The following is a 21,894-nucleotide window of genomic DNA, read 5'->3' as shown; positions in this document are numbered from 1 at the left end:
TAGGATCGTTTGTAAATGATGAATTTTTTTGAATTTATTAGGTGTTCAGTTTACACAGATTGAAGCAGTCAAGGTTTGAGTTGTATAAATTGAAAAAAATAGAAGATATGGTATGATTTTCAATGAGACAACTCTCCACAACAGACCAAATGACACAACAATTAACAACTAAAGGTCACTGTACGGCCTTCAAAAATGAGCAAAGTGCATATCGCATAGACTTTTAAAAGACCCCGAACTGGCTATTGTAAAACAATAGAAATAAGAAAATACCGGCTTCATCTATGAACAAAAAATGAACGAAAAAAGTTAACAAACCAACAAACGACAACCACTGAATTAGTCTCCTCACTTGTAACAGGAACAGTTTGAGACACTACAACATGAGAACAAACTACACAAATCAGTTGATGAAGGCTTAACTGATCAGATGGATATAAATAAAAATACTAAGTAATCTGACAAAAACACAGATTTATGATGTTAATTTTCAAGAGAGTGTAAGAGTAGCCTGATTCGGTATGAATTTTGGTGTCTTCTCTTTTCTGTAGTTACATCTAAGGTCTATGTTCTGCTTTATTGAATAATGAAAATGTAAATATACAGGACTGATAATGATTAACCAAACAGAATAATTGATTGCCAAGAAGGTACATTAAGATTTGTTGTGACGTGAAAAAGGTTTTTATTTCAATGTTGAAGGATTTTTAAAATATATTTTATCTTTAAAAGGGATAACAAGATTCTTTCGGAAAGTATGAGACAAAAAATAGATTTTTTAAATTTCGGTTACAATCTTTGTTTCCAAAAATGAAAAACAACACGACCATTGTCACTGAACTAGCCCACTTTTTGGTTTAAATGAAGCACACATTCGGGTGCGAGATTTTCTCGCTGTGTTTAAGACCCATCAGCTGTTTTCTGTTCTTTGATAGGGTTGTTGTCTCCATCTTCATTTTCAATTTTATTCGTGATATTTTATTATAGTTTCTTGTTTTTATGGCTCGCGGCTGACAATTTGATCAATGTGCCAACTATATTCTTTTATTGTAAACGTAATGAGCCCTGTTGGTCACATGCAGATACAGAGTTGATGTTTCCAGTGTAACAGATCTAACGCCAAGTGATGTATATGTAATTTAAGGGCATACGATACAGTTTTGATCCTGTATTTACAAGTTCATGAAAGTTTGCATATAGGCTATTTTTCACCTGATTAAATCAAAAATGTCATAAAAAATATACCTTCATGTGCTACTTTTTGAGTAAAATGAGGTCAAAATTTTGTATATTTGCCCAAAATTCAGATTTGTGGCCGTAATTTCTTTTTCGAAAGAAAGACATAACTTTTTTGTTATAAAAGATAAACACAAATTGTTTTTTTGTTAAATAATTGGTAATTTCTGTATTTCATAAATATCCTAAAAAAAATATGCAATTTTTTATTCAGAAATAACTCATATTTATCAAATGTTCCTGAATTGAGGAAAAAACGTCATTTTTTACTGCATGTTTATCAAAATTAAAAAAAATCCTTTATTTACAGTTTTATAAAATTTGGGTCACATAATCTCCCTGCAAAATGAAACAAGATACCGTTTTGAAAAATAGGGGTCCATGAACTCGTTTTCGAATTAATTTTGAATGATAAAAATTAGTCAAAAAATGCATCTTTTCCCGATATGTCACAGTTTGACGTCGCGAAAATAACAAATTACGTTAGCAACGTCATTACCTTCCCTGTAAAGTCTCGCGCAGTAGATCTAAGGTCAATCTCTGTAGATCTGACGTCTACCACTGTAGATGTACTCTCCAGCGCTAGAAATGTCCATTACAGTGTATGCAGGAATAGATGAAAAAGGTTTTAACACCGTTATATATATTTATTTGTTTAAAAAGGATTATTTTTTTTTTGGGGGGGGGGGGGTCTCAGTAATTATCACATAAAGTTGCACTGATAAATCGTAAATTTTAAAATAGTTGTGTGTATTCGAATTAAAAATATGAGTGATACAGCACTAACAAAACTAAAAGTAATAATTAAAGTTATTATAAATCATTTACATTTAAAAAAAAATACCTGCCTAAAATACAAAAAAATGTATATATATAGAAACAAGTAGAACATGAAAACAGAAATAAATTTAAAAAACATGTCATAAAAGCTCAACGGAAAAAAATAAATAAAAAACAATAGAAATATATTAATACTAAGTGTATACATACGCCTTTACTTTAATAAAATCATACAAAAAGAGAAATAAGAATGGCCGTGAAATCAAAACAAGCCAAAGGCAAAACAATATACATTACTAAACATCATTTGCAAGTCAACTGGCTTTGTTTATTCAAACATTTATTTCAACATTTTCCTATATTAATTTTCTTGCAAATGTAGCTTGCAAATAAATCATTTAAGGCGAAGAAGTGCAAATTTAGATTTAAGAGGTTAACTTTGGGGCAACAAAGTTATCTCGGATGCAAGGATATTTTTTTCAAATTAAAAACCGGCTTATTCATAGAGGCGTACAGTTAAAGATCTATTTTACCCTTTTTTGCCCTGGAATTTTCACCTTGAATTTGAGCTTAAATAAGTTTCAAAACATTTATTGCCTCTCCCATCCCAACAAAAATACACTCAAGTACAGATCTGAGACTATTTGCAGTCAAAAGAATATATCTAAAACTCTGAATGGTTTTAAAAAAGACCTGCATGTATGTTTTTGTTTGGTTTTGTTTTGATTATGCGGAAGACATTTCTAACGGAATTTCACAGTCGTTAGTCCAAAATTAATGAATAAATTAATAAGCGCTCCCTCTTTTTTCGTTACGGCAAGTTACGCCAAGTTAGGGCGATTTTCGTTTGTTCGTATGGTCTAGTTATGAGGGTGCATTACCCAGACGGGTTAAAGTACAAACATATTTTACACAAATATGCATACAACTATGACGATGTGGTATGTTACGGATGGATAATCGGGCAATAACGAAGCCGTACATTGTACAGAAACATACATGTATATTGTATATAGATACATTCTTGTTTGTGTTAACTAGATTAATACCCATGTATATTTCCAGACATTTATATACCAAAATGGAGACCTATACCTATCATAATGATTTAATCACCGTTCTCATTTTCATAATAAAGTATAAGATGCGGCCGTTTGAGACCAACTAATAATTTCCATTACAATTAACAATGAGCAAAACCTTTACTTAATAGTCAGCTATAAAAGACCCCAAAATGACTAATGTAAAACAATTCAAACGAGAAAACTAACGGTCTGATTTATGAACTAAATGTAAAAATTCCTTCATAACATGAATTTTCTTAATTATTAGCCTTGTATAAAACAATCCAATTTAAAAATTATAATCAATGAAAGGCATTTTCTTTTTAAAAAATAATTTGGATCCCAACCAATTTTAATAATTGAAAAATGGTAACGGCAGCATAAGAGCACATATTTTTTTTCAAACTTGATGCACTTTTTATAAAGTTTTTTGTTAAAGATTTTTGAAAATATGCTATTTTTTAACTTTTCCATAAAATCGGGATTGATGTTAAGATTGTGGACTTGCTTTATTACGTTAAAATAATTGATATGAATTATAATGTAAGTATAAGTCACTGTTTAAGAAAAATCAAATAAAATCAAATTCTGGGACTAATATATTGAGTTAGAATAATAGTCCCAGTATTAAAGTGCTTATAAAGAAAGATTATGAAAAGAAAAATAGCTGGCGATATACTACCTACATCTTTCACATATCAAGAAGCATTTGAGCATTAACGAAAATTGAGGGAGCGAAATTACCAAATTACAACAAACATATAGATATATATATTTACGTGTAATTGGGGGAAAGAGACAGAAACAAGACACGAAATATTTACATTTTTACTAGCAAAGATAGGAGATATCCTCTGGCAGAGAGAACACTACGGGGACCTATAGTTGTTAATGTCTGTGTCATTTTGGTATTTTTTTGTGGATAGTTGTCTCATTGGCAATCATACCACATCTTCTTTTTTATATTGCTTAATTTTAAGGTTATAAGCAAAGACAGCCAATGTGATATTTTAACTTGTAAGCACGCTCGTCTTAAGAGTAAAGAGGTAAGCCTCAGATTTGTCCTACATTTCTTTCACTCATAGTATCAAACTAAATTTTAAATTTTAAAAACATTTCGAAGAAAAAAAAAGAAAAATATATACAAACAAACTTTTGTTTCATTTTGTAACATAAATTGTACTAGGCATTTAGTTTTTTCGTCTGATTTGTTTTACATTGTCATTTCGGGGCCTTTTATCGCAGAATATGCGGTATGGGCTTTGCTCATTGTTGAAGACCATTCAGTGATCTATAGTTGTTTATTTATGTGTCAATTTGGTCTCTTGTGCACTTTACTTTAAACGGCAATTTGACACGAGTGGAATTTAAGGTCAACGTTTGAAACTTTTTGTGGAACAACGTCAAAAATCCACGTTTTATTAGGAATGTCGTGTAACGCTAAATGGAACGAATCCGTGCGTAACGTCTTTGCTATTGACTTGTACATTTTATAATTAAAAAATTAACAAAAGTTGGGCACATTTACAACGCTCTAGTCTTATTTTCATCAGTTAACTACATAACTTCAAATTAACATGTCATTTAGATTAACCCCATGCAGCTAGGTACATGCACAGCTTCATTCAATGAACATGAGATAAAACTAGATGTTAATTCTGAATCAGATCTTTTCTTTACAAAACAAGCTATAAAAGAGAAAAAAGGGGTTGGGTTATAAGATGAAAACTTATCTGTAATTTTAAATAAACCGATGTGTTCAATTTTAAAGGGTGAATGTGAATATAAAACTTATAATATATGTCCAACAAGAATGTGTCCCTAGTACACGGATGCCCCACTCCCACTTTTGTTTTTCTATGTTGATTGGACAATAAAATTGGAGTCAGAACTCAAATTTGGCATTAAAATTAGAAGGAGCATATCATAAGGAACATATGTACTAAGTTTCAAATTGATTGGACTTGAACTTCATCAAGATTTACCTCGATCAAAAACTTTAACCTGAAGCGGGACAGACGGAATAACGAACGAACGAACGAACGCACAGACCAGAAAACATAATGCCCTCTATTATCGTTTTCCAATTATCATCCCGTTCACAAAATATAAAAGTTATATCAAACCGCCCATAAATGATTATCACAAATACATGTCCTATGGCGAACAATAAGGGGATGGGATTGGTTCCAGCAAACTTATACATGTAAATACTATGTATTCCGTTAAATTGTGTACGTCCCTGTCTAAAGTCAGTATCTTTTCTATCAGTGGTTGTCGTAAGTCACTGTGTATATCACAAACCCTACCCTTTTCGATGAGAACCAGGAGCTTCAAAATTGAAAAGACACAACGGAAAAGAAAAGAAAATATGGTGAAAAAGTCCAAGTTTTGCCATGTTGGCATCATGTTTACTATCTTTACACATTTTATAGTTTTTATTTGAGAAATCTTTAACATGCAGTAAAACACAGTAAATCCAACCATTCAAAACATCTCTATATCCTATGTATATAATCTCAAGCTGTGCATTTTGCTTATTGTTAAAGGCCATATGGTATATCATATAATTGTTTACATAATTATAAGTTATTTGAATTTTTTTTGGAGGATAGTTGTCTCATTTACAATCATACCCGTGACCTGCTTCCATTAGACTAGTTTGTATAACAACTACTTTGTTTCTGTTTAATGGATTAAGGAACAAAAATATAAGATAAACTGTTTTCAAACTGACCGCTTTAAGGGGACGATAATTCACTTTTCCTGGATTGGCAATACGCGTTTGTCCTCTCAGCATCCAAGCCAATTGTATTTATATATAATTCATATCAGTTTACTACATTTCATATGAAAAATGTGTAATTTCACATAATTTTTGTGTCGACTATATATTTGTAAATTGAACTCTTTCTTAGAATATGTTTTATTGTATTGCATAGCATTGCATTGTATTTTATCTAATTGAATCATTGTTTGTGTTTATTGCTTGACCCTTATGGGCCATGTGGGTGTAATTTTGCAATGAAGATTAAATTAACGAATTTGCAAAGAGGCATCAGGTTCACGTGTTGTTTTACTCTTTTTTTTTCTTTTTTTTTTAAAAGAAAATAACTTCTTTAATCAGTATAGTTTGAAGATTTGTCTACCGAAGACGTAAATCGTTTGTTTTGTTGTATATTTGTTTTGATTTTGATCCAATGACCTATTACTTTTACTATAAAGAAACCACATATTGTGCACATTATCAACGCTTCAGTGTAAAATATTTGTTAAACTCATAGTAAATTGAGTGTGATAATTGGTAAAGGCAACGATATCCGGTCATCTCTTTGTTAAAATAATAAAATGACCTGATAAGCCAAAAATGATCAGTTGGAATTGATTTTTTGGAAATACGAGATTTCAGATGGGTCATTTAGGTTTACATTTCCTCGTTAGAATATTATAAAGTCTTTTCATAATACAAAGCACACACAAATATAACACATTTTTTTTAATATATACTACAATTATCATAATTTCCAATTTGTATGTTTTATTACAATTGCAATGCTTACTTAATTAGTTAATCTAAATGGCTCAGCATAAAATTGTAGCATGTTCATGGTTCTCATACAAAAAATACAAAATAAAACAGATATAAAGCCAAGGCTCTGTGTTGAAGGCCGTACATTGACCTATTTATAATGGTTTACCTTTATAAAATGTTATTTAGATGGAGATGTGTCTCATTGGCACTCACACCACAGCTTCCTATATATATAAATAAAATACAGGGAACAAACTTTTAACAAGAGAAAAGTTCATTCTGAAAGTGTAAAAGGAAATTGGGAATGTGTCAAAAAGACAACAACCCGACCAAATAAAAAACAACAGCAAAAGGTCACCAACAGGTCTTCAATGTAGCGAGAAATTCCCGCACCCGGAGGCGTCCTTCAGCTGGCCCCTAAACAAATTTTTACTAGTCCAGTGATAATGAACGTCCATACTAATTTACAAATTGTACACAAGAAACTAAAATTAAAATAATGCAAGACTAACAAAGGCCAGAGGCTCCAGACTTTGGACAGGCGCAACAATGCGGCGGAGGTTAAACATGTTTGTGAGATCTCAACCCTCCCCCTATACCTCTAACCAATGTTAGAACCAATAAAAGACTAAAAAAACAACATTGAAAGTAAGTTAACATTAACTGATGAAAAAAATAAAATGTTCTTGAACAGCCGAATCAAAACAAAATATGAGCTCGAAATGCTATATTAAGTAATCATTTCTTAGAAGTTGAAAGACGTCAAAGAGAAAATAAATGTGTATCCATTGTATATATAAATGTAAGTTTGTTTGTGATTAAGAAAATTTGAGAATTCAATGAAATTATGCATTTGTTAAAATAAGTCTGTATGTCTATTACAAAGATTTTATAAAGACCAAGATTCTTCTGCAATATTTTATATAAAACGATCCAAGTACTATACATTTAAAAGAAAATAGTTTCCAAATGGATAATATGAAGATAAATGATACATGTATATACATGTATTTACATACGCAAGGTATCGAAAGAAGTTTATCTTCCCTTGGAAATACGGCAATTTTGTTGCACTGGAGTTGCCAGACAGACACCCCCCCCCCCCCCCCAAACCGAAATGAAACTTGCTATTTAAATCTTTTATCTTTGTGAAACAATAAAAACAGAAATATCTGCAATTGAAAACGGGGCTCGAATGCAATAACTTAACATTTGAATTGACTCTTACTACCACAAGTGATTAAAGTAAACTTTATAGTTATGTACGTACTTATTTAAAAAAAAAAATGACGGCCCCAACGACAAAAAAATTCAAGAATCAATATTTCTTTCAACATATTAAAATCAATATCATATAATATGTGCCTTAAATTTTATACATTTTAATAATCAATAGTGAAATAATGTTTATATATTCGTTCCAGTATTTAATGGACAAATAAAGGAAACTTTCCTTCCTGAAAGCTCACCATCCGCTCGTACAAATTTACAATAAATTCGTGCAACAGGTATAAATGCAGATGGCCCAAAAGGTTCAAACATTTCTTGGCTCCACACTTCTACTGGTCTCCCACAGTGATACCTGTATCTAGCTGGTAGAGCACGTAACCACTTTACCCTTGCAAATAAGTGAATGTTGTTATCACCTCTGACCAACAGGTTATGTAAGTAATAAGTCTGGATAATGCCGGGTGTAAGATCCCCAGTGCCGGTCTCAGTAATTATTTCCCCGTCTTTTGTATGCCAATAAGCCATTACAAATGATGAACGCTTGTGTCTAGAGTCCCATGAACCATATACCTCATTGCCTAAACTAACTGCTGTGCATTTTCTACAAGATTCTGGAATTACAGCTTCCGACAAATCTGGATACATGACACTGTAAGTACGAGAAATAATACGGTGTTCGTCATATGTAAGACAGTGTCGTGATGCCTTTGAGTATTGATATGCACCAATGTGTGACCAGTCCTGGTTTAAAATTGGGGCACTTCGTTTTGCTAAGTAGAGAAGATGTCTAACCTCTTCATCAGCTATGTCTGCTACTGCTCCAAGGGTGTCCATCTGTTGAAAGTGTTTTATTAGAGTAATTTCGTATTTTTGTGGTAGTTTTACAGATTTTACAAAGGAATCTCGAGTAAAACGTCGCATCATCTGCAATTCAACCGATCGATTGTTTTTCGGCAGTGAACCAAGATGACCATTATATCGTTCGAAGCTAAAAAGCCAAAACGAATAAACTGGTCCATAGTCTCTTATACAATCGCTCAAATGATAGTGCAAATGCATGTTCGGTGTTACTCGATCCTTGCCATACTTAGCTTCAAAGTCTTTGCAAAACTGTAGGATGCTATCCTCATATTGCCTTATATCTGCCTCTGTAACATACTTAGAAGCGATTGTATGACTTGCAAGTACGAATTTCCGCCAAATATCCAAATCTGCATTAGGTAAGACATCCTTTAGTGAAAATATGGAAAAAAACATTTGTCCAATTCTTCCATTGCTCTGCAGTAAATCCACCGAAAGAGGAGGATATTTTTCTTGGTATAGCACCGATGTTGCTAGCAGCATTTACAGAGTCTACCCTTTCCTGTACCGTTTTCAATTCTTCTGGTAGCAAAATTTTTAATTCCAACCAAATTTTAATTAATTTCTTCGCTGTTCCCTGGTACAGATTATGCATCGGGTCTATAATTGACATCCGGATTGGATCAAAGTACTCCAGATCCCAGAGGAGAATATCTGAGACCGTATTTGCTTTCTAGACTGTCTTTTTCTGTTTGTGTTTTTGCTTGTCTTATGAGATGAACCAACTGTCGCTGATGAATTAAATCCCGGGGTATCCAATTTTCAACGTCAAAACCACCATATATTTTCCTACCGATATCACCAGGAAATGTTTTCATGCATTTCGAGCATCCTAAGGTAGCGCCATGGCCCAAAAATCCACACAATTTCCTTGTTGCAGGAATATCGCAGCCGACACACATCAATGCTAACTTGAAATTCTGTTTATCCTTTTTACTTTGAAAAGAATTCGACGAAAAACCGTATGTCCATACACTTTTGAGTTCATCTATAAGAGGGTCAAGGAATGTTTGTAGACTTGGTTCTTTTCCCATATCCGGTATTATACCGATGAGAACGACATTTTTTAACTTAAAACGTTCGTTTCTTGGTAAATTTAAAATAACAGCGTACATAACACCTACAGAATACTGAACATGCTCATATGGTTGGAACCAGTCCAAGTTTATCATTAATCCATAATGTCTCTCGCTACACAAAAAGTTGTCTTTCTCTGTACCTTGGAATTCTTTCCAAATTCGTCCATCGTAAACATCTGCAAAAAAACCTTCTTCTTGTCGTCTTGATCTCCATTTTTCACAGTTCTTTTCAAATTCAGGAAGGTGGACAAGACTTGAAACTGAAGATTCCAAAGACTTATAACAAAATGTTTTATAAGGATACAGCTTTCTGTTCTTTTGCAGCTGAACAACTTTCAAAAGAAGTTCTCCACATACTTTTCTCCTTCCGATCTGTGGATGATTTGGGAAGCGAATATTCTGACAGGTTTTTGAGACTTGTTGACCCTCGATAATGTGCATACAGTCTTCGTAATCATATAATTTGTAACACTTCTTGCATATCACATATTTAGTAAAATTATCTTTCTTGAAACCGATATCTCTATATAATTTGTATACAGAAGCAGGAAAAGCAGCGGATATTGTTGCAATTGCAACATTTTCCGCAGACAAAGCATTGAAAAAATCGCTGAAAAATGAGAGCAAACGCTGGATTGCTATATCTGGAATAATGTGACAGGCCTGCCATGTACAAACAAAAATTGATAAGGACATTAAAAGGGAAGACATATTTGAGCGGCTACTGTCATGATCACCGATTATAGTCTGAAATTGACGTGCATCGTCCCCTGTGTTGAAATCAGAATCAATGTCTGCGATCGTTACATTGTCCCAAATTTCTTCTTCTTCGCTGTCGGATTCATCTGAGTCGTGGTTAAGCGCCTGCAAATTGCTTTTTAATTTTGCCTTTATAATAGAAATTAATGGTCGGTCATTTTCATCAGCTGATGATGCCAAATAGGCGCTTGCTGTTTCTTGGTTGTCATCTATCGAAGTTTCCTGACTTTTCAATGTCTTACTACTACAGTGCCATATACTGTTATTATAATATTTAAGCCGATGATTTTCGAAATGCTGCTTCCCAAATATGTCATTACAACCAGGACATTCTTTCTTTCCTCGTTTCCTCTGAAATTCCAAATGAGCCGTTGACACAGGCTGGTCTCTTTTTGACATTCTCGCTGAAAAAATAAAGACAGCTTTACTTATACTATTTCTCAGTGTAAATATTAAGAAACAGAGTGATGTTATTATAAATGTACATTGGTTCTTTGTAAAATAATAAATAGGGAAATACACTTTTTATCAAAGCATTTTCAAATGATAATTGAATTCAGATGAAATCACTGCAAAAATTTTAAAGAAATGGAAAACTAAAGTCTCATATTTTCATTTATTTAAAGGTCTGTGTACCCTTCAATCGTGAATATAATGTTAGAGTACTAAAGTTGCTAAAGTACCCAGACCGACCATCAGGGGTCGAATTTAAGCTTTTTTGTGTACTGGTCAGCCGGACCAGTGGACTGAAAACTATACTGGTCCGGCTCAAAATCTACTGGTCCTGCAAAAATGACATTAATTTGACCAACATTTTGACGATCCAGTTACGAAAATACATTTCCTATAACTAGGTCTGTCATTGCAAATTTTTCACATATTGTACAGTTCATTAAATTCCGATCTACTATATAATACAACCATTCACGAACTTTTTCCCATGATTTTTGGTATTTGCGTTTCCCTTTGTCACTTTCGTATACTTTATTTCGATCTTCCTTTTGATTTTCAGTTATCTTATTTTTTTGGTCCGGCGGTTTAACTCCTAAAAATTTCCACATTTTGTATTGTTGTGAAGGACGCTCACCCGAGATATTAATTAACTTCATCAGTTGTAGTACCCCCCATTACCGTGTAATTGATTTCACAGGTAAATTGTTTTGTAAACAAACGCAAATTGCTATGCAATCAGTGACTTTTATCGACAAATTTCTACTGGTCCGTCGGACCACCAGCTGACAAAATCTACTGGTCCCACGCAAATTTTACTAGTCCCGGACTACCGGGCTAGCGCTAATTTCGACCCCTGCCGACCATCCCGTTTTGTTTTGTCATAGTAAATGTTGAACTAGAGGCCTTGGTAATCCTGTTTGACCCTAAGTAAGATGGAGAAAAAACATCAAAGTTTGAGCTTAAACTGATTTTCTTTTATCTCTATCACCATGGATATTAACCTATATACAAGGCCATTTGTGTCAATGTCGAGAGAAGTGGTGAGGCTTGCTAGTGTTATTTGCATGTCGTATGCTTGCTTTTGCTGTTCAAAAGACAACTGAAAAGTTGTGTGTTTAATGATACAACAAAGAAAACGAACTTATGTTGATTGTACTGTTACATCATTGTTCCAGGTTGGGGGAGGATTTATCCGCTAACATGTTTAACACCGCCACATTCTATATGAATGTGCCTGTCCCAAGTCAGGAGCCTGTAATTCAGAAGTGGTCGTTTGTTGATGTGTTACATATTTGTTTTTCAAATCTTTTTTTTGTACAAAAATAAGGTCGTTAGTTTTCTCGTTTGAATTTAGTGCATTTGTAATGTCGGGGCCTTTTATAGCTGATTAAGTGGTATAGGCTTTTCTCATTGTTGAAGGTCGCATGGTGACCCATAGCTCTTAGTTTCTGTCTCATTTGGTCTCTTGCGGAAAGTTTTCTCAATGGCACTTATATCGGATCCGTAATTTTTTTGCATGAACCCCCTGAGGGGTTCATGCTTATATATTGGCGAGTTTTGGATGTGTCTATGGGCCACTCAATATCTCTCGACCGGAAGTCAGAATAAAATAATCGGAACGTCTCGAAAGTTTTCTGTCGTTTTTACAGGTCTTAACAGGTTGTTATATTAATTTTTTTTTTGTTTGTTTGTTTTAATAGTTTAATCGTATAGCATCTACATATTTGTACTATATGGTCCGGTTTTGAAAATTGCATTCATTGTGTTGACCAACGATACTACACCTCTTGATTCATTTACGTTATAGATCACATTTCAAAAGCACACTATCGGTTTGCGTTCTCAAAAATTCCGTATAAAATGAAGATACAGACGATGTAGACAATTACGAAAGTGAGTTAATTGAAACGCCTGTTGCAATTGTTAATGAGACATTACGAGATGTTCATATCAACGAAGCTTTAAAAGAAGCAAATGAAATAGTTAAGGTACATTGTTTACTAGATGAGTTCTCACACGTGTTAACATATATTCCAGGTAGGACAAATGTACTACAGCACGATATCAAGTTGACTTCTGATGATCCTGTTCGATTTAAACCTTATCCCATACCATATGCTATGCTAGACACGGTGAATAAGGAAGTCGATAAGATGATAGAAATGGATATCATTGAGCGATCAGATAGTCCATATTCAAGTCCATTTGTGATTGTGAAGAAGAAAGATCAGAGTAATCGGTTTTGTATAGATTTTAGAGGCTTAAATAGTATTACAATTTTCGATGCAGAAACGATGGGTAATATAGAGGAGATGTTTTCAAAGTTGTCTGGTTATCAGTTTATATCTAAAATTGATTTAACCAAGGGATATTGGCAAATTAGTCTTGTGGATGCTGCAAAACCCAAAACAGCATTCCAAACACCTAGAGGATTGTTTCAATTCAAAGTGCTGCCATTTGGCTTGGTCAATAGTGGTGCTACTTTTGTTCGTTGTATGAGAAAAGTTTTAGAAGAGTTGGAAAACCTTGATAACTTTGTTGACGATATTATAGTGTACACACTTTCTTTCAATCATAATATGGAGGTTTTGGAGAATGTATTTGATAGGTTGGCATCTGCCCATTTGTCAACAAGACCCTCTAAGTGTTATATAGCGTATAGCAGTCTTGAAGTTTTAGGTCACATTGTTGGAACAGATCGTCTTTCACCAAATCCAGATAAAATTGAGGTAATCAAAAATGTTCATAGGGCTACAACCAAGAAACAAGTCAGAAAATTCATTGGCATGGCTGAATTTAACAGAAAGTTTGTTCCCAATTTCTCAGATTTAGCTAGTCCGCTTACTGATCTGACGACAAAGGGACAACCAAATCAGGTACGTTGGAAAGCTATTCATGAAAGAGCATTTTCAAGTTTGAAGAATGCATTAGTAAAAGCTCCTGTTTTAAAGTTGCCGAACTTTTCTCAGGTATGTATCCTTCAAACTGATGCTTCTGATAACGGAGTAGGCGCTATACTGCTACAGGATGAAGGTAATATTAGATTGCCTGTATCGTACGCTAGTAAAACATTGAAAGCTAGTGAACGAAATTACTCCACTATCGAGAAAGAATGCCTAGCCATTGTAAGGGCTATCAGCAAATTTCAAAGGTATTTATATGATAAACAGTTTATATTAGAGACAGATCATCAACCTTTGATATATTTGCAAAAGTCTAAAATTGCAATTGCACGATTGATGAGATGGTCACTCTTGTTACAGCCGTATAGGTTCAGGATTGTTGCCATGAAAGGAGAGGACAATGTTGGAGCAGATTTTTTGAGTCGTATATTATATCGTAGAGATAAATAAAAGTAAGAATACTTTCTTAAATTGGGGAGGTGATGTCACGATCCAGATGAATTTTGTAGTAATTCAAATATTTATTCAGCCAAACTTGTACATAGGTAATGATTTGTGAAATTGTCGTAATGATCAGAGAATTGCATTTGCAGTCTTTTTTCACAGTTTATTTTATACATAGTTTTAACATACGCTTTTATGTATATATGTACGTTTGGCCTATGTTTGGTTCACCTGTGTTTAAACGCACACTGATTAGGCTTAGCCTATTTACACACCTGTTGACTATTTTTAAATAGTGGTCAATCGAGTTCTTCGGACAGGTTTGGCTATTTTTAAACAGTGGTCAGATGAGTTCTTTGGACACGTTGTCATTTTATTTCTGCTTGGGATTTTCGTGTGGAAGGATGCCACACTCGTTAGAGCATTTTCATATTTGATAGCTAAATTTAACCTACAACGGTTCTACTGTATATAGTGCATCAATTCCGAGGTAAGTGTTTTATTCTTACATATATTATTACTTTTCTGTGTCTCACTTGTTTATCAAATTTCCGAAACTTTCAGACTTCTGCAGACAATTTTCCATTGTGTAAATTGTTCTATTTATAATGCTTTGTAAACGGATTTAAAGATATGAAAACCATGTTTTATATTCAGATATATGCGGTTTTACTAGTGAACAAGAACAAGATTGTTAATTACGGGTACAAATTGAATGTACGTGATATTTATGTGTACAAGGTTCCGAATTTCCTTATGTACGTGAAACTATCATGCAAATAATGATATTTATTACAGTATGACACATTTTGCTACATATAAAATGTATGTGCGTATTTATCTACGTAAATTAATAGAATATATATGTTCATTTTATGAACATTAGATTATAGAGTTCATGTTTATGTTGCATGAACGTGCAAGTAAAATGCATATCTAAATTGATAATCGTAATAAAGAGTTTGTACAATTATATTATTACTAGGTTCCAGCCTGCACCAGAGTATAACAATGCTGCGGTGTTAAGGAGTGGTCATACAGATTGAACGCAATCATACTTAAATCATCAAAAAACATATCTATGTATTATAGTGGAACTGTCGTGCACGATACCATAACTGTCATAACGATACAAAGGGAAGTAATCTGGATATACAAACTACTGAAGCTATTGGACTATTTATTTGGACTTTAATGTTTGTAATAATTTGATGTATTTTTCTTCTTAACTGTTTTTTTTTGTCTGTTTATTAAATAATTTATTTATTCTTATCGTTGATTCTTTAGTCAATATTGTAAAATAGCACTGAAAGACGTATCCATTCGTCCGTCCGTGACAAAGTAAAAGCTATATCGTGAATGGAAATAGTGTCCATGGTGTACCCTTATAAAAATTATTTTCCGAAAGATTTCCTGAACTTTGATTTATGAAAAGATATTGATTAAAGAAACATGCAACAGGAACAACATATACCATAAGGGAATGGAACACTTATTTTGTAACTAAATCTGAAAATACACCTGAAAATCAATGGTGTTATTTTCAATGGTGAGACCACTTTAATAAGATAGCCCCACTGACCAGTTGTGTAACACCTCTGAATATATTATGACAATCAACATTTGTATGTGTTTCTTTCACGTTTAACAAGAAAACAATTATAGTATTTATGAAATATTATACTTATTTCACAATGCTTTAATAATATAATGTATTACATATACAAAGTTTTCACAAAGTGGTGCATGCTGGTAACACCAATGACAATATATAGTAATATTATTGACAATTTTAGTTATTGATGTTAAGTTATTTAATTTGATATTTTTTAGCCGAAGAATTTTTTTTTTCTTCTTTTGTTTTTTCTCAGTGTTCTTTGTTTTGTGTACTTAATAAAAGTAATATTTGAAATGTGCTGTCAATGGTGATACTTTTGTGTCACTGGAGTTACTGAAGGATCAGTGGTGTAACTATATAAAAATGCAATAAGTTTTATTATTTATTAATAAATGAAACTGTTTTAGGTCGTATAGGAAGGATTAGGCATTATCTAATCATTTAATCTTACGCAATTTACATATATTCAATTGGGGTGTATTTTTTAATTATTACAACGTCCATAATTATAACAACGAACCTTTTTACGACAATGTATTCTGAAATTTATGTTTAAATAAAATGCAAACCTATAAAAGTAATTTCAATAAGTAGTAATTGTAACCTTAACATCAAATTGGAACAGTAGTTTGATATTTAACAGTATTTATTAGTAACTATATTCATGATTTATATTGGTAACACCATTGACATGGTTCTATCAGAGGATGACCTAAATTTGTTAAAATTGAAGGAACTCTTCATTTTTCCCCTGGCATATTTCTAAAAAATAGTTGCTCTCATATTATAAAATAGAAGGACATATCTAAATTTTCAAAACGATGACATCATTTAAAAAATTTATCCTCATCGAAATTTGCACTGCATAAGGTAGTGGTTTTTCTCTGGCTGTTTATGATGTATTTACACTAAATTCATTGGGAGTTGGATGTAAACAGATTGATAATTTAATCTAAGATGCATGATTTTTAATAGTTGTTAGTGGCTTTGAACTGGCTGTTAGTAATTGCGAGTAATCTCATATCTAAGATTCTTTTTGTTGTCGGGATGTACAAGTATCCGGCCACGTCCACTCTGTGTTTTTGATAGATGCATTTCATTTGTATACATCTGATGAGTAATGCTTTTTTCAACAGATTTTTATAGTTTGTTCTTATGTTGTACTGTAACATCACTGTCCCAGGTTAGGAGTAGGGTTAGGATCTTGGTAATGTGTTTAACCCGGCCACATTCAGTTTGTTTGTTTCAGTTGTTGTCGTTTGTTGATGTGATATTTTTTTTTTGTACATAAATAAGGTCGTTAGTTTTTTCGTTTCAATTGTTTTGCATTTGTTATTTCGGAGCCTTTTGTAGCTGACTATTCGGTATGGACTTTTCTCATTATTGAAGGTCATATCGAGACCTACTGTTGTTAATTTTTGTGTCATGTGGTCTCTTGTTGAGAGTTATCTCATTAGCAATCATACCACATCTTATTTTTATATACAACATGCGATTGAACTACTGGAATTGCTATATGAGACTTCCATATCAGGTGGTTATTATTATCGACTTTGAAAACAAATTTTGAAATGTAGTGTGCAATATAGCATGCAAAAATTGAAAAACTCTTCACACGCTGTTATTCCTTCGTCTGGTGGAATGTTGGTATATAAAGAAGACACGTCCATGGATGCAAGTATAGTATTGTTTCGTTGGACAATCAGTCGTATCTTGAATGTTAGAGGGTTGTTTTTTTACATGAAGTCTTAGATATTTTCAGTTTGGTGACTTTTCTTAGACGAAGGAATAGGAGCGTGTGGAGAGGTATGGAACATTCTTAGTGAAAAATTCCTCCTACTGAGTACCTTGTAACACTTGTGAAACAAGTGCTGGAGAACCATAACTTCTCATTTAATGACAAACACTATCTCCAGATAGACAGCACTAGTATGGGCACAAAAATGGCCCCGTCATATGCCAACATATTTATAGGCCAACTTGAAAAACGCATATTTCCTAGTTCTCCATACCAGCCCTATCATGGTTTCGATTCATTGACAGTATTCATTTCAAATGGACAGATTCACAAGAACATGTTAATAAATTTCTAGAACACTGTAACTCTTTCCACAATTCAATATTTACAAACGAATCATCTATGGAGAAAATAAACTTCCTTTATACGACGAGTTGCATGCAGAACGGAGCCATTATAACAGACCTTTATAATAAACAAACGGACAAACATCAATTCCTTTGTCCTAAAAGTTGTCATCCTTAACATTTCTCCCGTGGTATTCCACTTAGCCAGGCATTGCGAATCAAGAAAATATGCTCTACTGAAAATACTCAAAATGCTAGACTGGGACAACTACGTAAACATATAGTTGCTCGAGGATACAATAACAACATCATTGATACAGCTTTGGAAAGAGCAAAAATAACTAGTCGCCAAGAACAAGTACAAAGTTAAGAATAAAGCAGATAACAGAACACCTCTTGTACTCACTTACCATCCTGATTTTAAAAATGTGTCATCAATTGTTCAGAATCATTTGAAATCAAATCTAAAGAAAGTATCTTCCTCAACACCAGTCATGGCCTTTAGAAGACCTAAAACATCCGTGACAAATTAGTGACATCTGTATTAGTAAAGCAGCCTGCTCCACCTCCCGGTTGCTATAAACAATGTGGTTGAAAGAATTGCTTGTGTTGTAAAGCTGATAAAACAAGCAGTTCTCTTATTAGCTCCGTTACTAAACAAAATTATACCACCTACTCAAATTCCAACTGTACAGCTCAATTTATATATTAACATGTGACACTTCTGGGATTCAGTATTCACCAGCTCCACACTTTAGAACCTGCTTGTGTTAACAAAAAAGACGAGAAAAGATACAGGAAAGATAAATAATAATGTAATACACAGCATCGTCCTTTTTATCCTGTAATATTGGCCAATGGACGTTGCACTTGATAACGACTGCTGTGCCGTTTTACTCATGCTAGACCTATTCTAATAAAGCGGATGGAATACACTTGTGGGATTACCAGTACAGCACTTAGTTTGTTAAAATCATATCTCGGGATGAGGACTCGGATAATCGCTATTGGCTCTGTTCTTTCTGATGAAATTCGTCTCCTATTTGGTGTTCCTCAAGGATCGGTCTTTAGACCAAAAATTTATTGCATTTTCGCAAGACCAATTAGCGAAATATGTAAACGACATAAAATGTGCTATCACTGTTTTGCAGACGACACACAGGTGTATCTGCATTACTGTATGGACTCCCATCAACTAGTATTCAAAGATTACAGCAAGTGAAAAACACAGCAACCAGGGTCATTACAAGGAGGAGGAAATACGACCACATAACGCCAATCCTAAAGTCTCTCCATTGGCTATATGTTCAAGGCTTTGCATGAGGAGGCACCTGTCTACCTACGAGAACTCGTTAATATATATAAACCAATGAAAACACTCAGATCTGAAAATTACATGATTTTAACAACACCACGTGTGAGATCTAAAACATATGGGGAAAGGAGATTCGACAAAGCAGCAGCCGTTCTATGGAATGATTTGCCAAGTGATATACGGAACACCCATTCTGTGAATGCTTTTAAGAAACACCTGAAAACTCATTTATTCAGACATGCTTTTTTCATAGTTCTTACAATATTTTATCTCACTGTAATTTTTGAATTTTTAAGCAATCATTTTTTTGAATTTTTTTTTTTTTAATTTGTTAGCAAATATTTTCAATTCATTTTTATTTGTACGGATTAAATGTTTCCTTTATTTTACCATGCCCATTTATATATATGTTATGTTGATCAGTAAATTTAATAGTATAGTTTTATATACCATTTATTTTAAATATATTTGTATTTGATCTCATAACATGGGCTTTCATATTTTATTGTTAATACTTATATATGTGCATGAATATGTTGTAAAGCGCTTAAGGTAATTTTAAATATTATATAATGCGCTATTATAGTTACTGTATAATAATAATAATAATAATAATAATAATAATAATAATAATAATAATAATAATAATAATAATAATAATAATAATAATAATAATAATAATAATAATAATAATAATAATAATAATAATAATAATAATAATAAAATAATAATAATAATAATAATGATAATAATAATAATAATAATAATAATAATAGTAATAATAATAATAATAATAATAATAATAATAATAATAATAATAATTATAATAATAACTACCAATTTTGTAAATAATCTTGAATATATATATATAGATTAAAACTGACGTGGAAAGGTAACACCTGGCCACTGACAGCTTCATATCATGAAGCCCAGGTGGTCATGTTGTCTAGCGCGCCGGTTACAGTGAAGGCGATTTGGTGTAACTATATCTCAATAGCAAGGGTTCGAACCCCGGCGAGAGGAAAACAAAAAAAATTCAAAAACAAATTTACAGATCTAACATTGTTGGGTAGATGTTTAGACGAGTTGTATATACAGAATGTAGACAGCCATGTATCACCATCACTACTGGTGATCCGATGGATAAATCTGTTGTAGAGTTGTCACTGGTTAAGACGTACTTATAAATATAATTATTTCTGTGACTGTGTCTTACATCAATTTGTAGGATCCTTACTATAGATAATTTAGCTGATCTGTAAAAATAACATCTTCATGTACTGTAGTACGACGCTAGATTAAAACTGACGTGGAAAGGTAACACCTGGCCACCGTAAGCTTCATTTTATGAAAGCTTCATTAAACCAACACATTATTTTTTACCAACAGTTATGTTTTACATTTTAAGTAGACCTTTTTTACAAGTGATCTAGCTCACTTAAGTCCGTAATCAAATGGCAAAATCAAAAGCAAGAAAACATCAAAAGAACGAACAATAACTGTCATATTCCTGACTTGGTACACGCATCTTATTTTGTAGAAAATTGGGTATTATACATGGATTTGTTGCCAGATATTATTCCTATTACATAGACAACGATGTGTGAACACAAACAAACATCATAGGTAACAATGTTTCAAATAGGGGTACAACGGACAGCATTGTGTTATAATGGTATTTACTATAAAACAAACAAATACGTCAACAAAGAAAAACAAAAGATATATAGACAAAGCACATAAGGGAACGAACATTTAACTTCCAGAACAGGGGGGAGGGGTATGTTTTTCCCCTAAAAAAATATTCTGATTCCCAATTTGGCGAAAAACAATATTTTGGTTAAACTGATGACAAAAAAATATTCTGAATGCAATTCCCTCCCCCCTTTTTAAAGTGTTTTGAAATTAATAATCTCATTGATCGGCACGAAAAAATAAACACATTTGTTATTGCCGTGCTCTCAAAAAATATTTTGAAAATGAAAAAAAAATCCCACGCCCCCCCCCCTCTTTTGAGTTGAATGGTTGCTTCCTAAGCAAAAAACAATGAGCGAGCCATGTCAAATACATTGCAAAAATATGGAATAAACAGTTAAAGCAATGATTTACAAAGACAAATAAAAAAAAACTATTATAACACGTCATTGAATTGACAAACAACGTACCCAGAATCTATACCCCTGGTTCATTAAACTTTCTGCCTAGACATTGGTGAAGTTTTGCATTTGAGTAGCAGCTGAAAGCTCTGGAATACCAATAAGTTGGGAAATATATATATATCCGATACGCAGGTGAAGGTGGTATAATCATATTAAGGTGGGGGAAATCGATAATTTCAAAATTAAAATCGTTTGGTTTGTCATAGATTCTGGTACTGAAGTGGCCATGACCGCTCATGTTTGATTCGAGGTTTAAGAATGATCTTCTATACTATTAAATGAGAAGACTTCAATTTGTGTGTCGCTTCTCTTTCTTCCACGATGAATTAATCATCATGCCTCTGTGTTTTTCAGGAAGAATGCATTGTCGCATTTA

Source organism: Mytilus trossulus, chromosome 1 (genome assembly GCF_036588685.1).
Source record: "Mytilus trossulus isolate FHL-02 chromosome 1, PNRI_Mtr1.1.1.hap1, whole genome shotgun sequence".
NCBI classification, from domain to species: Eukaryota; Metazoa; Mollusca; class Bivalvia; order Mytilida; family Mytilidae; genus Mytilus; species Mytilus trossulus.
Note: the sequence above shows the minus strand (reverse complement) of the source record.